This window comes from Spermophilus citellus, assembly GCF_964194105.1.
Source record: "Spermophilus citellus genome assembly, chromosome: 4".
Taxonomy (NCBI): Eukaryota; Metazoa; Chordata; class Mammalia; order Rodentia; family Sciuridae; genus Spermophilus; species Spermophilus citellus.
Window position 1 is genome coordinate 214,691,004 of NC_138185.1, and position 20,182 is coordinate 214,711,185.

A 20,182-nucleotide genomic window follows, 5' to 3' on the forward strand; every position below is an offset into this window, starting at 1 on the left:
CACCTGACGCCTCCTCCCACCCAAGACACGCTGACCCCAACTGCAAGGACACAGTCCCTACTCCCGTGCAGAGTGCACCCTCACTCAGCCGCTGTCCACCTGGGGCTGCCTGTGCCGTCCGGCCCGCTGCTCCACCTCGAGCCCACCCTTGCATGCACTGCGTGCGGCTGCAGTTAATCTGTTTGGACAGCTGGATAATGTCCCATTGTGCCATCACGTCTCAGTGTGTTCATCTGTCCCCCGCCGACGGGCATCGGGCCCTGTCCAGGCTTTTGTTATTGTGCACAGGAGGACAGTGGACACTTGTGCGTGTCTCCCAACGCCCAGCAAGTCTCTCTTGGGCACACACCAGGAGTGCACCGTGCCAGGTGCAGGGTAGGGGAGGCTGAACTTCAGGCCTTGAACTACTTTTTCACAGTGACCACACCGACTGGCACTCCCACCAGAAACAGCTGGAGAGCCCCAGGGATTTGGTCCTTCCCACCCCTGTGTTAACGTCCCCTTCTGAGGTGGCAAACAGGCCCCCCATGACCTGTCTCACGGTGTGTGCAGGAGCCCGTCACGACCCAGCGCTTCTGCCACCCAGGCCTCCCACAGAGTCCCAGCAGCTCCTGCCAAAGGCAGCAACTCTGCCGGGAGGAGGTCACAGCCAGTCAGAGGGTTACGTCAAGGTGGACACCTCCACGGGTTGAGTTCAGGGTCAAGGGGCGGAATGCAAGTGCCCACAGACCAGCCCGTAGGACCAGCAGTGACCCCAGGGCAGCTGGGGATTGGGCCTGGGTGTGCAAGACCAGACCAGTCTCACATGGCCAGTGTTTCCCACCCCACCACTGGGTGCCTCAGTCACCGCCTCCTCAAAGCAAGCCTTGCGGGCAGGAGGCTGCCCAAGCACACAGAAAAGAGGCTCCCGGGGATCAGACTCCAGGGGATCAGACTCCAGGGGAACACCTGTTCTGCTGGCCCCAGCAGCTCCCCAGCAGCTGACAGCACGACCTCCTAAAGCAGGCCTTCGCCAGCCTCACCAGTGGGCCTCCCACAGAGCACCCACTCAGTCCCCACCCAGTGGATCTGCGGAGGCCAAGTGGAAAACCCGGCCTTCCTGTCCTCCAAAGCCCAGTCACTGGGAGAGGGGTCTCCCCTGAGAACAGGATCAGAATGCTTCAGCTGTAAACGTGTGACTCCTGGTGGGACTTCCCTGTGAGGAAGCACCCTATGCTCTATCAGGGGAGCCTACGGGGACCCTTCCCTGGGGTCCTGGCACCAGCCCCCAGTGAGGGATGCTGGGACAGTCAGGGCCACACTCACCGCACTCCTTTTCTCCTGTTTGTTTGGTCTTCATACAGAGATGCTCAGTAAATGTTTATCCAATACAAACAAAACACATTACTATTTCTACAAGGGTAAAAATAACCTCTGCGAGCTTTTAACGGTGGGATTCCAGCCATCTTGGGTGGCGGGATGGGCAGCGACGTTTCAGGAAACTTCAGTTACCTAGAGCCCCTCGGTCTTTGCCCAAGGGAGGCGGGCAAGACCAAGGACGGCAGACCCAGCCGTGGTGCTCGCCCCGGGGGAAGTGGCTGGAAAATTTACACACGCGCCCAAGAGGTTTCAGAGAACACCACACGCTTCACACTCTCCCTGTGAAAAACAGCCAATGCAAATCCAGGGAGAGAAAACCACACGATCAGCCCCAGTGTCCACCTCTCCAATTCAACAACGAGCAAGAGCTGCCCCTGGGCTATAACAATATTAAAGCGCGTTATAGTGCTGTGTCATTCCACCTCCAAAGAATACTGGAGTTTTCTTTCACAACCCCAATTACGAGCTTCAGAGCTGTCTGCCCTATGTGCTTCCTAGAATGAAGGCCTGCGTGTGTGGAGGCCAGCCTCGGAGCCCAGGAGGGCTCCACAGAATTCCGGAGGTGAAAGTGCGTCTCCTGAAGGCTGTGATGTGCCTGCTCCAGGGTCTCCAGACACAGATCTGTCTTCTCCCTTCCGTGATCACACCCACCAACCACCAAGCCAGGAGGACCAAGGCTGGAGGGCTGACCATGTGGCCACCAATCCCACGGGAGGGTGCAGGAATATTGCTAGTGGAAAAAGTTAAGCAACTTGTGCAAGCACCAAACGGACTCCCTTGCCCGAGAGCAGAACTATGAGCCAGGGTGGGAAGCAGTGAGTCCCAGGATCCACACTCTCAGCTCAACCTGGAGAGCTGCCTCTCAGGCCTGGGCCAAGTTCCACCAGTACCTGCCCTGTAGCTCCAAAGAAGCACCTGAGTGGGCAGAGTTAAAGGTACAGCCCCTTGACCCCTGGCCTGATGTAAAGGGGGACTATGGCCCACCAGACCCATCTCACATGTTCCAAAGGCAGGCACAAAGTCGGGTGCAGTGGTGCACGCCCCTAATCCCAGCAACTCAGGAGGCTGAAGTAGGAAGATCGCAACTTTGAGGCCAGCTTCAGCAATTTAGTGAGGTCCTAAGTAACCTAGAGAGACCCCGTCTCAAAATAAAAATACAAAGGGCTGGGAATGTGGCTCAGTAGTTGAGCACCCTGAGGTTCAATCTCTGGTACAAAAAACAAACAAAAACAACAACAACAACAAAAAACCAGAGGAGCACAAACTCCAAGCCGCCAACAACCAGAGCAGAGCCACAGCAGGTCTGACCAAGCAGCCAGCACATGGAAGGATCTTTTGAATTCAGGATTTTTCCCTTTGCTGTAAAATAAAGAATTTCAAAGCAAACTGGAACACGGTGTCATGCACTCCTCCACCAGAATCAATCTCCTGAGAACATTGGCATTTTCTTATGTGACAGAAATTATATGCTTTCAGTCTCCCCCCCCCCCCGCATGCTTCATAAAATGAAGGCCTCTGTGTGTGTCTGGAGGCCAGCCCAGAAGTGGGAGGAGTGGACAGGGCCCATGAGGTTGGACGTTCTTGTACTAGTGAAGGAAAACGCTTCAAAGCCTTGCACCTCAGGGAGGTGAGCCTGCGGCTTTTTACACCTTCTGTCCCAGGTGGCCAGATTGGCTGCAGGAGTACCTGGAGGGGACGTCAGAGCTGTCCTCTACCCAAACAGGACTCTCCTGCAAGACCCGGCCTCTCTGCAGTCTGAGCCCCTCTGGCCTCCTCCCTGACTCCCCCTGTGGTGCAGTTTCTCAGCAGCCTGTTTCTCCAGGATCAGTCTGAAATTTTGCCCTAACTGTTGGGCACTGGTCTGCTCTCTTGCTAGAATGGGTTTCTCAATGCCAGGGCAGCAGAAAGAGCATTGGGTTGAGATTCAGCAGCCTCAGGTTCTAGTTCCAGACCTACCATTAAACAGAGATGAGGCGCGATTTCCCCAGACCTCAGTTTTTCATCTGTAAAACGGCAAGTAACATGCTGTGCACGGAACTCTAATGCCCCTTCCCCTGTCTCCTCCCGGGGGTGCTCGGGGGCACCGGGGCATCTGGCCTCCTTGATCCCTAAGGGATCAAGCCCTCTTCCCCTCGGATCAAGCTCAAAGCCTCAGAACCCAGCCACACCCAGAATTAAACCTACCTGCCACTCCCTGGATAGTGGGCTCTAAGGACCCTGTAAATATGGCGCACCCCACAGCACAGCATGCAGCAGAAGAGCATGCAGAAAGTAGGAGCATAGCTGGGCACGAGGGCACACGCCTGTAACCCCAGCAACCAGGGAGGCTGAGGCAGGAGGACTGCAAGTATGAGACCAAACTCAGCAACTTAGGGAGGTCCTAAGGACTTAGTGAGACCCTGTCTCAAAATAAAACATAAAAAGGGACTGGGGGTGCTGGGGCTATAGCTCAGTGGTTGAGCACTTGCCTTGTGTGCATGAGGCACTGGGTTCATTCCTCAGCACCACATACAAAAATAAATAAATAAAATAAAGATTTTTTTTAAAAAAAGGGACTGGGTCTGGGGATGTGGCTCAAGCGGTAGTGCGCTCGCCTGGCATGCGTGCGGCCCGGGTTCCATCCTCAGCACCACATACCAACAAAGATGTTGTGTCTGCCAAGAACTAAAAAATAAAAATATTAAAAATTCTCTCTCTCTCTCTCTCTCTCTCTCCTCTCTCACTCTCTCTTTAAAAAAAAAAAAAAAAGGGACTGGGGATGTGGCTCAGTGGTTAAGCACCCCCGAGTTCAATCCCCAGAAAGATGACGACAAAAAAAAGGTGGGAACAACCCAAGAGCCCTGCCCAGATGACCGGGACTCTAGCTGGCCCTTGGTCAGGGAGCAGCAGACTCTGCTGGGTTCTTCAAATGAAGGCCCTCCCAGGCTGTCCCTGCTCCAGCTCAGCCTGTTTCTCTGTCTTCCAGGCGCCTCAAGAGGGAGGAGGATGTAGGTGTGCCTCTGAGTCCCTCCTTGGGGCCAGGGCCGGGCCAGGTCCATGGTGGGCAAGGACAGAGCACCCAGCGAGAGGGGAAAGCATGGCCCTCAAGGTCGGGGTAAACTCACACCTGACTGCAGGCTCAGAAACGAGCACACTCGTGGAGAGCTGCTCGCGACCCCGGGACCATCTGGCCTCCTTCAGCAAGCTCAAGGGAGATCACAGCCTTCCTAGACAGTAGGCACAAACTCCATCACGGCCCCCAGGCCAGGTGTGGTGGTGCACACCTGAAACCCCAGCCACTCGGGAGGCTGAAGCAGGAGGAGGGCAAATTCAAGACCTGGCAGGGCCTGTGAGACTCCCCCACCTCAAAATAAAAAAATAAAAAGGGCTGGGGTATAGCTTGATGGCAGAACACTCCTGGGTTCCATCCCCAGTATTTGGGGGCGGGGGGGCAGGAATCACACTCTCCATACATAGTCCACACATCAGTTTTTTGTGTGTTTAGTATGTTTCCTTTTAAGTTGATTTATTGTCTTCTTATTTATTTACTTTTAGTACCAGATATTGAACCCAGGAACACTTAACCACTGAGCCACATCCCCAGCCCTTTTTATTTTGAGACAGGGTCTTGCTAAGTTGCTTAGAACCTCACTAAGTTGCTGAGGTTGGCTTTGAAATTGTGATCCTCCTGCCTCAGCCTCCTGAGCCACTGAGATGACAGGCATGTAGGGCCATGTCAAGCGGCACGTGTTCTACGTAGTGCTGGGGATGGGACCACAGGCCTTGCGAGTGCAGGGCAAGGGCTCTGCCACCGAGCCACGCCCCAGCCCTTGTGTGCCAGTTTTAAACCCCGTTCCTTACCTCCTCAGGCACACAGCATGATCTCAGAGGGCCTCTCTACCTACCAGCAGCAAGGCCCCAGACACCTGTCAAGCCCTGGGCTGCAACCTCCATGCCAGTCACCAAGGCCACCACTGCCCTGGAGCTTGTCTGTCACTAGCCTTCCCTTTCAGGACCTCAGCCCTGAAGTCAGGGCTCTGCCCTCCAGCAGCTGCCCTCAAGGCCAGAGCTGCTCTGCCCTGTCTGGCAGCCTCCTCTGGGAGCCAGATAAGATTGCTCCTGAAGGACTCCGGGCTCCGAGGCCTGGGGTCCAGCACCCACTTCTCAGCACCTTCCAGCCCAGGGCCACCTCCCCATCTGCAGATGGAGCCAGGGAAGCTGCCCCTCACGGGTGAAGCTGCTCCCCTGTGGCTCTGCCCAGCCCGAGCACAGGGAGCAGCTGTCTCCAAGGCTGGCCACACTCCAGGAGCGGGAGGGGGTCCTGCCAGAACTCAGGGGGCTGAAAACTGCCAGGCAGGCTGGCTTTGTTCCTGCCCAACTGCCCCACTTTGATCAAGCCTCCCCTGCAAGACCAGGGGAGGGGAGGCTCCTCCCTCACTCTGCTTGGGCGCTGGGGGTGGGCGGGGGCACCAGGGCATCCCGCCTCCTGGAAGGTAACTTATTAAGCTGCTGACTGAGGACTCCACGCAGCTACCCAGCTATCGGTTTACCTTGCAGAACCAGTTCCTCCCCTTTTAAGAATGGCGTGGGGCTTGCTGAATGGCCGGTGGGAAATCAGACACCCCTGGGAACGGCTCTGTTCTTGGGGAAATGAAGCTGGGAAAAGATGCAGTGCTCCTGCAGATTATAAACCATTTTATTGTCAGCTCTGCTGGGGACAGAGATGGGGACCTGGAGCCGGCCCTCCCATGGAGAGGACGTTGCAACAGCTGAAAGACATGAGGGCCGTTTTTCCCACAGTGGGACAGAAACGAGTTTATCTATGTGCAAACTTCTCTAGGAACAGGTGATGCAGGGTCCAGACCTGCAGCCTCGGGAGGGGAGAGCCTGCGGAGCATGAAGGCACACCACACCCTGCAGACAGTGTGAGCGCACCACCTGGGCACAATGGCACAGAGGTGCACCCTGGGAAGGCATTGAGGGTACCACACCTGGGTTCCAAGAGGACTAGTGCATCCAGCGAGACTGAAGTGGGAGAGCCATCTACCAAAACCCAAGGCTCAAGGGCCAACCAGATGCCCCAAGAGCTGAGACTGAGACACGACCGTGCTGTGGCTTTGCACGGGCACAGGGAGTAAGGGGTGGCCCGCCTACCCCCGCCAAGGCCTCCTGCCCTGGCAGCTACTCCTTGGGGAACTGCACTGGGCAGAGTGGTGCTAACAAGCCACATGCTAGACTCTGAGTCTGGAGTCTCACTTCCCTGTCTGGTCACACCCAGGCCGCAGGGCGGGCCCAGAACCCCTGGTGCACCCCTGGTCACCCAGGAAGCCCAGGGCCGGACATGCAGCTGCATCTTATGGTGTCCTAAGCCCTGCTCCTCAAATCCCAGCACAGGCCGGGGTGGCTCTCAAGTCTCCAGTCACCCAGCATCAGAGCACAATTCCCATCCGCTCCAGAGGACAAGCTCCTCCCTTTCTTGCTTTCTTTCACAGCAGCTGCTCCCCACAGAGGCAGCATGAGCCCTCAGACCACCAGCCCTCCCCTCCCAAGGCCGGGGAGGTCTCCCAGGAGCCCGGGGCTAGTTTTGATGTGAGGTTCAGATTCGCAGGCCTGCAGGGCCCCAGAGCATCAAAGCCCAGGTGGAAAAAGTAATCCACTCACCAGAGGCACCCCCCATGCCTTTCCGGGTCCCACGTCAGCAGTCCTCCTGTCCCACATACGCCCTGCGGCTGTGCCACCTTCAGAGCTTCACAAAGGTGGGAACCTCCAGCAGCCTCAGACAGAAAGGGAGCCAACGGGCAGGAACTAGCACAACGCCAGTGTCCTGGGACTTGCCAGCCCCCAGGTCTCCAAGACCTGGCCTGGAGATGAGGTCATAGGTGGACATGGCAGGACCAAGCTGTGAAGCCAGAAGCTGGGGCCCCTCCTGAGTAGTCCAAAGAGGGCTCTGTTTGCTCTGAGTGGGGCACATCTTCACATTCTAGAAGTGTCCATGTGCCGTTTTTGATTCAGAGGCCACACAGTGCAGAGGAAACACTGGACAGGGACCACAAAGGCCTGAGCTTGATTTCAAGTCTGACACCCATTAGCGTGTAGCCAGAAGCAATGAATATCCCAGGGCCTCACCTGCTCATCTATAAAATGGGGATACTAATTCATGAGCCATCCGCCTCATACTTTTTATAGACAGTCTGATGACTGTGCACACCCTCTCTCCCCTATGACCAGCCTGCAATTAAAAAAGTAAATGCTCAAGAGGGAGAAGGGGGGAGGAAATACAAAATGAATTTAACAAAATCACATTACATGCATATATAAATACTGCACAGAGAATGACATTTTTATGTATATATAAAAAGTACCAATCAAAAATAAATAAATAAGTAAGTAAGAAAGAAGATCTGTCAAGAAAAGGAAAGAGGAGGAAAGGGGGACAGGGTCGAAATCAAATTCCACATGTGCATGATTTTGTCAAAATGAACCCAGCAACTGTGTTTAACTAAAATGCTCTGAGAGAGAGAGAGACAGAGAGAAGAAAATAAGCAAATGCAGAGCTACGCAGGAAGCTGAGGCAGGAGGATCACAATTCTGAGGCCAGTCTGGGCAACTTAGCAAGTCCCTGTCTCAAAATAAAAAGTGTGGGGGGTGCAGCTCCGTGGTAGAGCACTCACCTAGCATGTGAGAGGCCCCGGTCCATCCCCAGTACCCACTGCCAAAAAAAAAAAAAAAGAGGCAGCAGGCCCTCACAGAACCCAGAGGCTGAAGGGGGCTGCCAACCTGCACGCACACAGCAGGCACTCATGGCATGCACCCTCAGGGGCTCACGGCTGCTCCGTCGCCTTCATTTGTGACCCTGCTCTGGTGGCTGACTGACACTGTCACCTAGGGCTCCATCCGTATGTGCTCCAGCCCTGCAGCCACCATGGCAGGTCCTCCATGAGGCCCACAAGATCGGGAGGTGACTGGTCAAATGGGAGGGGGACTCGCCCAGTCCCCGACGACCCCAGGACTCTGCTGTCATGGGTGTGAGCCAGTCTGGACCCAACTCAGGGGCCTGGAGCCAACTACGGCAGCTCTGTTGGAGGCGGTGGCCAGAGGCCATGATAACAGGCCAGGCTGGCCACCCTCTGGATCCAGTGCTGCACAGGAGACTGCTGGCACCCCCGAGGGCCGGGCACCTGGTAAGAATTTTAAATACACCACTTATTTATCCTGAGCCCAGTTTGTTGTGATTACCATTTTAAAAATGGGGACTGTGACCCAAAGATGTGGAGTAACCAGCCCACAGGACACATGCAAGGCAAAGCCTCTAATGCAAGGACCACAGCTGGAGAAAGATGAGTGATGGGTCTGAACCACATTCGCACAGTCCTCAGTCCTCCTCGGAGGACTGTGCGGTGGGACTGCTTCGGCTCTGGAGCTGGGGCGGAGCTCCCTTGGGCAAGTTGTTTCTGGACCCCTCGGCCCAGTTCCCACGCCCAGGACCTCTCAGAGCTGCTGCAGGGTGGCCAGGCACAGGGCAGGTGCTTGAGGCAGGGAGGACCTTCTGAGGAGCCAGAGGAGAGGAGTGACGGGTGGCACATCGGGCTCTGCAGAGGCCTCATCACAGAGCCCGGCACCCACCCTTTGTCTGGGTGCTTGAAGCTTTGAACAGAAGGTGTTTATGCCACATGGCGATCAACCTCAGAGGAGAACTCACCTGACAGAAGCTCAAGGACCACATCACACAGGGCCCGTACAAGCCAGTAGCTGGTTGCCAAGGTGACCAAGGCCAGGCCTGCGCACCTCAGCTCCCAGACCTCCACACTCCCCTGGATGCAGTGCCAAGCTGAGCAGGCAGAGGAAGCAGGGGCCCAGGCCTCACAAGTCTGGCCAACTGCTCAGGCGATGACCACACCCACAGCGTCTTCTTCCGAAGACCAGCCTGGGCCACGCAGCATCCGCTAGGAACCCTGTGCCCTCAAAGCTGTACCCAGGAAGATGCTGATGGCTGCAGCCCCTGCGTGCTCCATCCCCCCCAATCTCCGGCCAGGTGCAAACTGAAAAGCCTGAACTCCCTGCCCGCTGGCATAGGACCTGGCAAGTAGCATGCAGTGACCACCCCAGTGTCTGTCCATAGGGCTCCGTGACCTCAGAAGATGAGGCAAGCAGGGAAGAAAGCCACCTGAGGGACAGGAGTCGTGACCTCGGGTCTGACACTGTCACCAGCTGCCTTGGAATCAATGATGGGTAGAGGAAGGCCACTCGGGCCCCTGGTTCTGCTCTCCAGGTGCCGTGTGAGGGGTAGGCTGGACAGGACCAGGGTTCTCAGCCCTGGCTGCACTCACGGTCACCTAAAGAGAAGCTCGGGAACAACACTGACGCCCTGCACCGCCAGGACCAGCCAAGCAGTCCTCGCTTTGGGGGTCTGGAGGGTCCCAGCAGATGTGCTGGGGGTCGCTGGGCAACTCAAGTCCTGGAGCTTTTAACACTTGAGCCATCAAAACAGCAGAGCCACATACCATCAGGACTCACCTCCTAAGTGCCCCAGGACTAACACTGGAGTCTTGAAAACACACTGGGACATTCACCAAACCCAGGGGTGTCGCGAGAGGAAAAGAATCAGGTGTCAAGCGATCCCTAACCAACGTAGGGCCAGACTTCTGCCATCTCTGTCATATGGGAGCTGAGTCCAGCTCCACGATGACATTTTTTTTTTAAAGAGAGAGTGAGAGAGGAGAGGAGAGGGAGAGGGAGAGGGAGAGGGAGAGAGGGAGAGAGGGAGAGAGGGAGAGAGAGAGAGAGAGAGAGAGAGAATTTTTAATATTTATTTTTTTTTTTAGTTTTCAGCGGACACAACATCTTTGTTGGTATGTGGTGCTGAGGATCGAACCCGGACCGCACGCATGCCAGGCGAGCGCGCTACCGCTTGAGCCACATCCCCAGCCCCTCGATGCACATTTTTCATTTTGTCTTTTTGCTCCATGGTGCTGAGCATCGATGCACGTAGGCACTGTCCCACTGGGCTGCACCCCAACCACAGCACTGCCATTAACTACTGGGTGGCTGCAACCGACCCCACCACCACCTGTGTAAAGTGAGGAGACAGGCCTTGAAGTTCTGGGCTGCGCTAGCCCAGCTCTCCCAAGCACTTACAGCTGACCCTGACCTCTGGGCCTCGAGCACCCTGAGGCCAGCCAGGTACCAGGCTAAGGTGTCTGCCACAGAGGCTCTTGATCCCGGCTGGCACCCCACTGATCCTGGGCAACATGAGCTTCAGCAACTGGAAGATCAGGGATGACCATTTCTGCTGCTCAGGGCTTAACTTGGCTGCAGCCAGCAAACCCCCAAACTAATGTGTAAACAAGAAATGCACATGACAAGCAGAGAGTCCCATGTGGAATACGGAAAATGACTTAAAAAGGGCCTCAGTGCCTGAACACGCGACGTTCCACCAAAGACTCGATCTGTTCTAACAGCGGGCCGTGACTCAGAAGCACACCTGGGAGACAGCTGTCGGCTCCTCCCCGTGGGACCAGGCAAAAGGACTTCCCTGGGTATTAATAGCCCTCAGCTGTCCCACGAAAGCCACAGATTCCCTTCCCAGGCAAGGGCCACTGGCTCAGAAGGACAGTTAACTATGAAACACTTGAATGTGCTGAAGTGGCAGGACGGTCAGTGGACATCTGTCCTCTCTTTTCATGCACGGTTTAGTCACACGCTGAACACTGAGGTGATAAACACAGAAGGCAGAAAATCAAGCAGGTTCCTGGCTCTGCTCAGCCCAAGCAAGACAGGACACGGTCTGGCTGTCAGACCAGCACTCAGCCCAAGCATAGCCGAGGTGCACAGGGTGCATGCCTGTCCTCCACCTCCACCCCTGACCGGGTCCCTAGGGCCTCAGCAGCTCACAGCCATGTGAACTGAGGCCTCCACAAGCCAGGCAGGGGAGGTGAGAAGGAAAGCCTGGCCCCTCCGTCTTCTCGCCCAGTCCAGTCTCTAAAAGGAAAATGAAGGGTCCCCACCTCTGCTCTCCTCCTAGCCCTCAAGGGCTCCCAGGGGAAGTCACCAAGGACTCCTCTGGATATGATTCCAAGTTTAAGACGGAGTTCATTGACCCAGACCCAAGAGGCTTCAAGCAGAAAGGGAAGCTTCTGCATCCGACAGGTTAATTCTGGTTTGATTTAAACATGAACTTCTAAAAAAGCCCCTGCATCCTAGGCCCAGGAACACGCTGGCTTCTGGGGCTTATGATGTGGAAAAATCCCCATGCCGCCTCCACATGAAAAGGCTTTTCTTTTAAAAAATAAAAAAGGAAAAGGAAAGAAATGCTGGCTGACTCTGCTCCACCAGCACGAGTACCCAGCCCCCTAAGCAGGGCCAGGCTGGGCAGGGCTTCCGGTCCTGTGTGGGCAGCACCATGGACGTTCCTATTAGATGCCCGTTTCACTTGAAAAAATATTTGAACACAGCCTCTGGCATACAGCCAAATGCTCCACAAAAACCTTGTATCCTGTTAATGTATGCTTCTGGCATCTCCATCTTGTTATCAACCTGAGAGGGCGGGGACCGTCTCCCTTGGTGTGACACCCACAGCGTGCCACATGCTCCCTGATAAATGGAGAAAACATAAGCTCCCGCTCGGGCCTCCGCACTCATTAGAGCCTCCCTGCAGACGCCTCTGGCTGGAACGCAGAGTGTGCAGGCTTGACCGGGCCCCCCAGAGCTCACGTGCTGGAAGCCCAATGCCGAGGTGACCATGTTGAGAGGTGGGGCTGCAGGAGCAGAGGAGGCCTGTCTGGATGAATGCAGTCTTCACGGGAGTGGCCCAACCATCTGGAGGTGGGTGCCTGACAAATGGAGGCATTCAGGCCCCTTCCCCTCTGCCCTCACCAGTGATGCCTTCTGCCAGGTTATGCCAAAAGAAGGCGCTCACCAGATGTGCCCTGATCGTGGACTTGCTAGCCTCCAGAACCATGAGCCAAACACTTCTATTGCTGATACATAACCCAGTCTGTAGTACTCCATGGTAGCACCACAGGACAGACTAAGACCCTGAGAAGGCTAGGGTGGTACCTGGGCTTCCTACCCAGCCGTTCCACATCAGCGCTGCTGGACCCCAGAAGGCAAAGCCCACATGAAGCTCACGTCCTCCTGATGGTGGCACCAAAGTCACATGCCAGGTACTGTGCACTCTGTCACCAGTCTTGGCCGAGCATGGTGATGTACTCTTGTGACCCCAGCAAACTTGGGAGGCTGAGGCAAGGGGATCGCCACTTCAAAGCCAGCCTCAGCAACTTAGGGAGGCCCTAAGCAACTTAGCGAGACCCTGTCTCAAAATACAAATAAAATGGGGCTGGGGTGCAGCCCGGTGGTAAAGCACCCCTGGGTTCAATCCCCATCACTGCAAAGGAAAAGCCCAATTTCCAAAGTCCAGAGAACCAGGGGAAACACCCTACTTCCTCTGCCTGGTCCCTTGCACAATGAGAAGCAGAGAGAGGGAACAGGGCCCCCAGAAGGAACAGGCGAGGGCAGTCCTCAGGCTCAGCCACTCACTGTTTTAGATCCTAGGCTTTGTGACCAGGTTCTGGAGACCACAGTTCTCTGAGCTTCCCACTCAGCTTTGAGATGGGGAAAAAAACGCCATCTTCTGAAGGTGAGATCAAATGAGGAAGGTACAGAAAGCCCCCCAGCAGCAGCCCACTGAAGCCTACGGTCTTCAGACACTACACAAAACTCCCCTCCTGAACCATCTGCTAAGCACCAGTGCAGTGGCATTCTGCACCAGCACACTAACGGGGGCAGCCATCCCCACCCTGTCTCCAGAATTTTTTTCGTGTCATATAACTGAAACTCTGCACCCTTCAAACAATAACTCTCTGGATTCCTTGCTTCTTAAAATGAAATGATTTCTAAAATCAGGCAGCTTCCTAAAGTACAAAAGTTAAATTTTTCTGAGCATACTAAATTCTTTTTTCTTATTTTTAAATTTTGGCTGTGCTCTGGGGTTTAAAGACCGGCCACCCTTTGCACGCTCTAAACTCTTCCAACCAAATCTGAACATATACGTGGGTTTCAACACCAAATCGTGACTTGGCCTCCTGACTTCTGGCTGCTTCTCACCTTCTGGGACCCCTCAGGGTGGCAGCCACCTACCAGGGCCACCAAGAAAGCTGCTCCCAAAAGTTGACCCTTTTCTGGCCACCTGGCCGTGTCTGGTGGCTTGAGCTTGCCCTTCCTGATGCACCTGGGAGAATTCAAACAGACCTGGCACTGACAGGTCTGTGCACCCACCACCCCTTTCTACCAGGTACCTATCTAATTCCAACCCAGTAAATCCAGAGGCGTGGGTCGGTTGTGGGCATGAAGCTCCGAGGTCCTACCTTTCACCTCTGGGGACAGGTGAGCAGGGCAGGAACAGAGAGAGAGGGGGGAGGGGCTTCACTGGTCAAATTTCCAGGTACTTGCTGATTAAGAATGCCGTCTGAGTTCTGACAAGATCAAAAGGGGACTGGGTTGTAGCCTAGCACGTCTGAGGCCCAGGTTCCTCCTCAGCACCACATACAAATACACAAAAAAGTAACAATAAAGGTCCATCAACAACTAAAAAAAAAAATGATCAAAAGGCCTGTCACCACGGCTGTGCCTTTAGAAATCACCCCCCTTTCAAGCCTCAGGGTTGATAAAAACCCTGTACAAGGAAGGACCACTAGAGAGCCCAGCCGGGCCACTTTCAGGAACCCTAAAATGCCAGCAAGGAGGGGGAGGTCCTTCAGCTTACACCAGAGTTCCTGCCCTTGGGACACAGAGAAAGCAAGTGGGCGGGGAGGAGGGACAGAGGTCAGAAGCCACCTCTGTCAGAAGCCACAGCTTGGGTGCAGAGTGCCTGTGTGGGCTCCAGAGAGTGGGCCAAGGAAGGGGCCAGGCAGGAGGCCAGCACAGGCAGGAGCCTGGGCAGAGTCCAGCCAAAAACCCAGCTCCACCCACACCCACAGCCAGGTCCTGCTGAGCACCTCTCTCCCTGATCTGTCAAAATCAAGGGAACTGAGTCCAGCTACTACCCTGCAGGACAAAGGAGCCAACAGCTGGGAGCCCACCAGTGTCCTGCGGGATTCCTACTCACTGATGCAGAGGAAATGAGGAGCCTGCAGGGCTGTGCAGGCAGGGGCTGGCTGGCCCAGTGCTGGCCACCTCCTGGGTGGGAAGGCACCTCTTGAGGCCCCCTAGGGAGCAGGCCCAGAGGGCAGAAGAGGTAGAGGTGGCCTGGGCGAATCTCACTTCCCCAAGGAAGAGAGGAGGCTTAACAAGAAAGCAGGGGGCCATCCAGGTGGCTCAGGCTTCTCTGTGACCCCCTGGGAAGGTGAGGATGGCCTGTCTGTCTCCTCAGGGATCTCAAGCTTGGGACACCACATTGGCAATGTGGGGCACTTCCACCAGAAAAATTCAATCCTGTAAACTCACCTATAAATTTCCAATGCCACAGACTCTCACCCAGAAAAAAAAAAAAAAACAAAAAAACTGAGCACCAGAAACACCTGAATTGCTCCAGAGTGCCCAAGATGACTCGGCCAGGGTCCTCACTCACAGGGCGCCCACTCACCTGACCAGCTGCAGGAACAGATGAACCTGTCCTATTATGAGGTGGAAAGGAGGCACTTTTTTTTGTTTTAATTCTAAGGTCATTAAGCCTAGACCTTAGAAAGCTCAGGGGAGCCAAGCTGGCTAGACAAAGTTGAAAACAATCAATTTAATTTCCTCCCCCCAGGAATTGAGACTCCCCTCCCCGTACCTGACAGATGGCATTCCCATCAACAAAGCAAACAACACATGAAAAGCCGGCAGGCAGGTCGGTGTGAAAGCAGCAGGCCCCAGGGGTGGGATTCAAAGGCTCCAGGGCCCCCCTGCACCTCTGCCTGGTTTGTCACCCCTACAGAGCCTGCATCCACCCTGGGCCAGGGACCGTGTGAAGAAGACAGGCCCGTCTTCCAATATTCCAGTCAGGGCCCCGTGCAGGAACACTGCAGCCCAGAGCCAGGATTTCTGCGCAAACCAGGGCAGCTCCGAGTTCCCTGAATGGAGCGACATAACTCTGAATTATTTACTCCACTGAACGGCAGCTTACATTGCTAATTATCAAGCCTTTAACGCACACTGAAGGCAGGCACGTTTCCATGCCGCTGGAGGGAGACACAAATAAAAATAGATGCGGTGCCTGTTTTTTTGGAAGTTTTGTTGCTGGTGGGAGACAAAACTGCATGCTTTCTTCCACAAGATAAAATGTGTAAGCTGCTCAGCACGCAGCAAGCTTAAGACAGCAGACCACGCAGGCAACAGGCACATGCGCACCAGTCGGCTAATCCGAGGGAATCCCAGTGCTTTATCCCTGGAAGGACCCTTTGATCACCCGCCATTGGAAGCCGCCTGATCACCAACCACCCCCTGCCAGAGCTGCAGGCACCGCAGCAGCCTCACAGGCAGCTCCCTGTAGCACACTGCGACACACGGCCTTATTTAACCTCCTCCCTGGGGGTGCTGGACTCTGAGACAAGGGACTGGCCAAGGCCATGAACTCCTGGATGAGCTCAGAGGAACCCAGGGCTCAACCTCAGTCTCTGCAGACAGTGCAGCTTACAGCGGCTCTTCTCACCGGGCCTATTTTTTTGGGATGTGCATCTCCTGCCTCCCACCTCCTGTCCTCCACCTGCAGGGTTCAGGCCAACCAGAGCCCGGGACTGGGTCACCTAGGATAAGTCATGGCTGTTGTGGTTCACTGCCTCCAGAAACTCCTGTGACTTCACTTGAGCCTCACAAGCCACAGGTAATCATTACTCACTTACGGGCGAAGCCAACGATGTACCTAAGTCACGCTGCCAGCAACGGTAACACACGCGTTTCTAAAGGCAGGAGTGAGTTAAATGACCCACAGTGGTGCCCAGCAGAGCTCTCCCTCACTGCTGCCCGCCTACCTCCCATCTTCCTTCATCCTCTGACTTCACCCACCTGTCCTTCCAGTAGCCAGAGAGGCCACCCCACAGGGCCAGCCCATGCATGTCTCCAGGTGGTGGCTGACTTCAAACCCTCCCCTGAGAAGCAAACCTGCCTCCCCCTGCAGCCCAGGCCACGCAGCTCAGGGAACACAGGAGACATTCTCTCCAAAGCTGCAGGCACCCCACCTCCCTCCAGAAAGCACCCAACCAACATACCACCAGCCTCACCCCTTAACCTGCTGAAACCCAAGGGCACACCAAAAGACCCCCAGCAGCCACGTGCACACCTGTGATCCCAGCAGCTCAGGAACCTAAGGCAGGAGGATCACGAGTTCAAAGCCAGCCTTAGCAAAAAGCAAAGTGCTAAGCAACTCAGTGAGACCCTGCCTCTAAATACAAAATACGGCTAGGGTCGTGGCTCAGTGGTTGAGTGCCCCTGAGTTCAATCCCTGGTACTCCCTCCCCCCAAAAAAGACCCTCTGCAGTGTACACCTGGAAGCCTCTCTCTTCACCTATCTGAAACCTCTAGGCCCTCCAAGACTCCCCAATAAACTCAGACTGGGGTTCAGGGTGTGGCCAGCTCAACCTCTCCACATCCTGGCTAAACCCACCAATTTAAGACAACTTCCCATTCTCACCCCTAGAAACATAAATCTGAAATAATCTTGGGAAGGACCAACCCCTGAATGCCATGGCAAAGGGGCAAAAAATCTCCACCTTTCCAAAAAGAACAGTTGAATAACAAAAACTGTTATTAGCCCTGGACATGCGCCACGCAGCCGGCTTCACGAGCTGCCCAGCTTGCCTGGGCAAGTCCTCCCGAGACGCCTGCCGACAAGCCAGTTAGAACATCAAACAGGACGCTCTTGGCACCGAACACCCGGACTCAAGGCACAGGAGAGAATCTTTCTTTTTCATTTTAAAACCGTGAGAAATCCCATTTCCCTCCTTTTTGTCACAAAAGGAACTGACACTTCTGACCGCTTCCTCTGGTTTTTAGGGCCCCATCATCCACTCTCGAGTAAGTTATTTCTAACCGTCACTCAGCCCAGCGTGTCTTGACCTCACGCCCCTGAACACTTGGCCACCGTCCTCACCGTGAGCTGGACAGAGAGCACCACAGATCAGCAGCTCAGTCCACTCTTGGCTTTGGAGGGCAGACGCTCATGGGTTTCGCCATGATTCTGCGGGCAGCGCACGCTCAGACCTCACGCCCTATGATGGGGTGACCACTGTTCCACATCCCCATCGGCTCTGGGCTCCCTCCTGGGCACCTCCCACGATGGGGTCCAAGAACGGAGCGTACAGTGGGAAGCCAGCACTTCATGGGGGAGAGAACGTGTACCAGAAGCGGTTCTGGAAGGAAGTGCCCTTCCGAGGAAGCAGAGAAGCCTGGGGAGAAGCCCAGAGCTGTGACGTAAGGGGACAGGCAGGGCTTTGGGCCACGCTGGAGGCTGCCTCCTTGGCCAAGAGCTAGGTCTGTGCAGAACCCTGGAGGGAGCAGCTGCCACAGGGGCCCACTGGACTCCAACACCTGGAAGCCAAAGGCAGGATACCCTTGCCAAGGGCTCTTCCCCCATCCCCCCCGTGAGGGCAAGGGCAGCTCACAGGGCAGAAGAGGAGCCAGGCAGAGGTCTGATCTCGCACGTGTGCACACACAGGCATGCCCGCACCCTCATATGCACACTCACACACACTCTCTCCAGATCCTCGCCTTTAAGCCTCTGTGGCTCTGGCAGAGGGCCAACTCTGCTAATTGCATCAGACCCACCTTTCACCCCTCCCCACCTGCTGCAATTAGCCCTGATTCTCAGCTTCCTGCTGCTGGGGGTGAAGGCTGAGGCTGCAGCTCCCTCCTCTCCCTCCTCCCAGCTCCAACCCCGGAAGTGCTGTAGCAACCCAGGCCCTTCCTCTGGGGCTACAGGCTGCTGAGAACTTCAGCAGAGGGGGAGCCTGAGCAGAGGGCCCACCCACACCCAGCCCCACACATGCGGCTTCTGGCTTAAGATCCAGCCCTCCCCACTGTGGTGAGGGTCCCCAACTCTCCCAGGACAGCGGGTCCCACCCAGGGTAAACCATCTCCCTGCAGCCACTCTAGAGGCTTGGCGTGTAGAAAGAAGTCTCTCCAAGCAGCCAACAACCCAGCTGACGTGCAGCTTTCTGGGGCCACCTTACACTGCAAGTCTGTTTCCTAAGCTGTAAAATGGGGCCAGCAGCTTCCTCCTAAGGACGCAGCAAGAAGTGAGGGCAGGCAAGGATGCAACTGGCAGTGTCACATCTTGCAGAAACAAATGCCGAAGTTTTGTCTTCATCATTGCCTTTTTAAACTTCTTCTGGGCTGGGGGTGCAGCTCTATGGGGGAGTACTTGGCAGCATGTCAGAGGTCCTAGGTTCGGCCCCCAGAACCGAATGAATGAATGAATGAGTTAACAAAATTCTCAAGGACTCTGGGATCCAGCAGTTGAGATACACTAGCTGGCACCCAGCGCCTTGCCTCTGGTGGTCTCATCCTCCAGCCCCCACAGACCCCCAACCTCCAGGCTGCTTCACATCCCTAAAGCTTTCCAATGCCACTCCACTCCAAGGGACACCCCCTCCAGTCTGGCCCCCTCAAGGTGCAGGTCAGCATCACCCCCAAGAGAAAGCTCTCCAGGGTCCTCAGCCCTTCCCGAGATGGGATGCCACACACGAGTCACAGATGTCGGTTTGCCTGGCCTGTCTCCAACCTCACAGGACGGAGCACCCCAGGCCTGGAGGGCAGCCTTTGGAACCAGGAGAGACAGGAAGAAGAGAACCAGGAGGTGTAGCCAGTCACAACCCCCCAGAGCTTCTGCACCCTGCATTTTATCACTCTGCACACACCAGTGAGGGAATGGGCCTGCAGACCTGGCCTCCCAGGTCACTTCCCCATGGCTCTCTAAAAACTTTAAACAGACTGCACGGAAGCCACAGAAGAGCCTATCTGTTGTGTCCATGGGCAGACAAGGGGCCACTGCCCACACGGGACAGAACCCAGGCCTGGGGCTGGACCACCCAGCACAGCCAGGTCCTGACCACCTGTGTCTCCACCCTCCAGCAGCCCTGCTACAGAGATCCCAGAACAGTGTCCAGGGCTCCCTCCCTCAGAGGAGGTTCACCCAAGTTGGCAAAAATCCAACTGGGGTGTAGCTCAAGGGCAGAGCACTTGCCTAGCGTGCAGGCTGCCCCAGATTCACAAAAACAAGACAAAAAGAAACAAATCAAGAAATACCTCAGGTCCTGGGGCTGGGGCAGGACAAGAGCAACAGAGAACACTCATCTTAACAAATGCCCCTCAACCCTGCAGGGGCCGGCGGCAACCCGCCCAGGAAGAGAAAAGGCCAACAGAAAGGCACGGGGGCAAGGAGGGGCAGAGGGCCTCTAAACCCACACGCCCTCTGACCCGGGAGCTCTCAGCCAGGGGTTCACCCCGGAAACAGAAGCACTGGCTGGGACACTGTGTGCCCTGGTGTGCCCGGCAGGTTCGCGGTGTCACTGACTTTAACTCGGAAACAGAACCAACTCGTACAGATGAGAATGGAACAGCCACATGAAAAGTACCACGCAGACACTGAAATCCACATTACAGAAGGACACTTAACCGTAGGGAGGTAAAAGGGGGCTGGAGACGCTGAGTGCGAGACCACCCTCGGGAATACGTGCCCCCAGGCAGGAAAAGGCGGGAGGACGAAAGCTAACCAGGGTTCCCCTTTCAGCCAGACAGCGGACTTAATTTCCTTCACATGTCCTAAGCTTCAGTAAGAAAACATTTGTATAATCAGAAACACCATCTTTAATTTCCTCAGAAAGGTGACACAAGCCACAAAATCAAGGCGAGGTCCTCCTCAGTAACCTTTGCC

General features: G+C 55.4%; 1 protein-coding gene across 1 annotated transcript in view; it reads right to left on the minus strand.

Moving 5' to 3' along the window:
- Nucleotides 1–20,182, minus strand: part of CCDC88C (coiled-coil domain containing 88C) — a 113,396-nt gene that overhangs the window by 78,710 nt on the left and 14,504 nt on the right. The gene's annotated exons all lie outside the window — the stretch shown is intronic.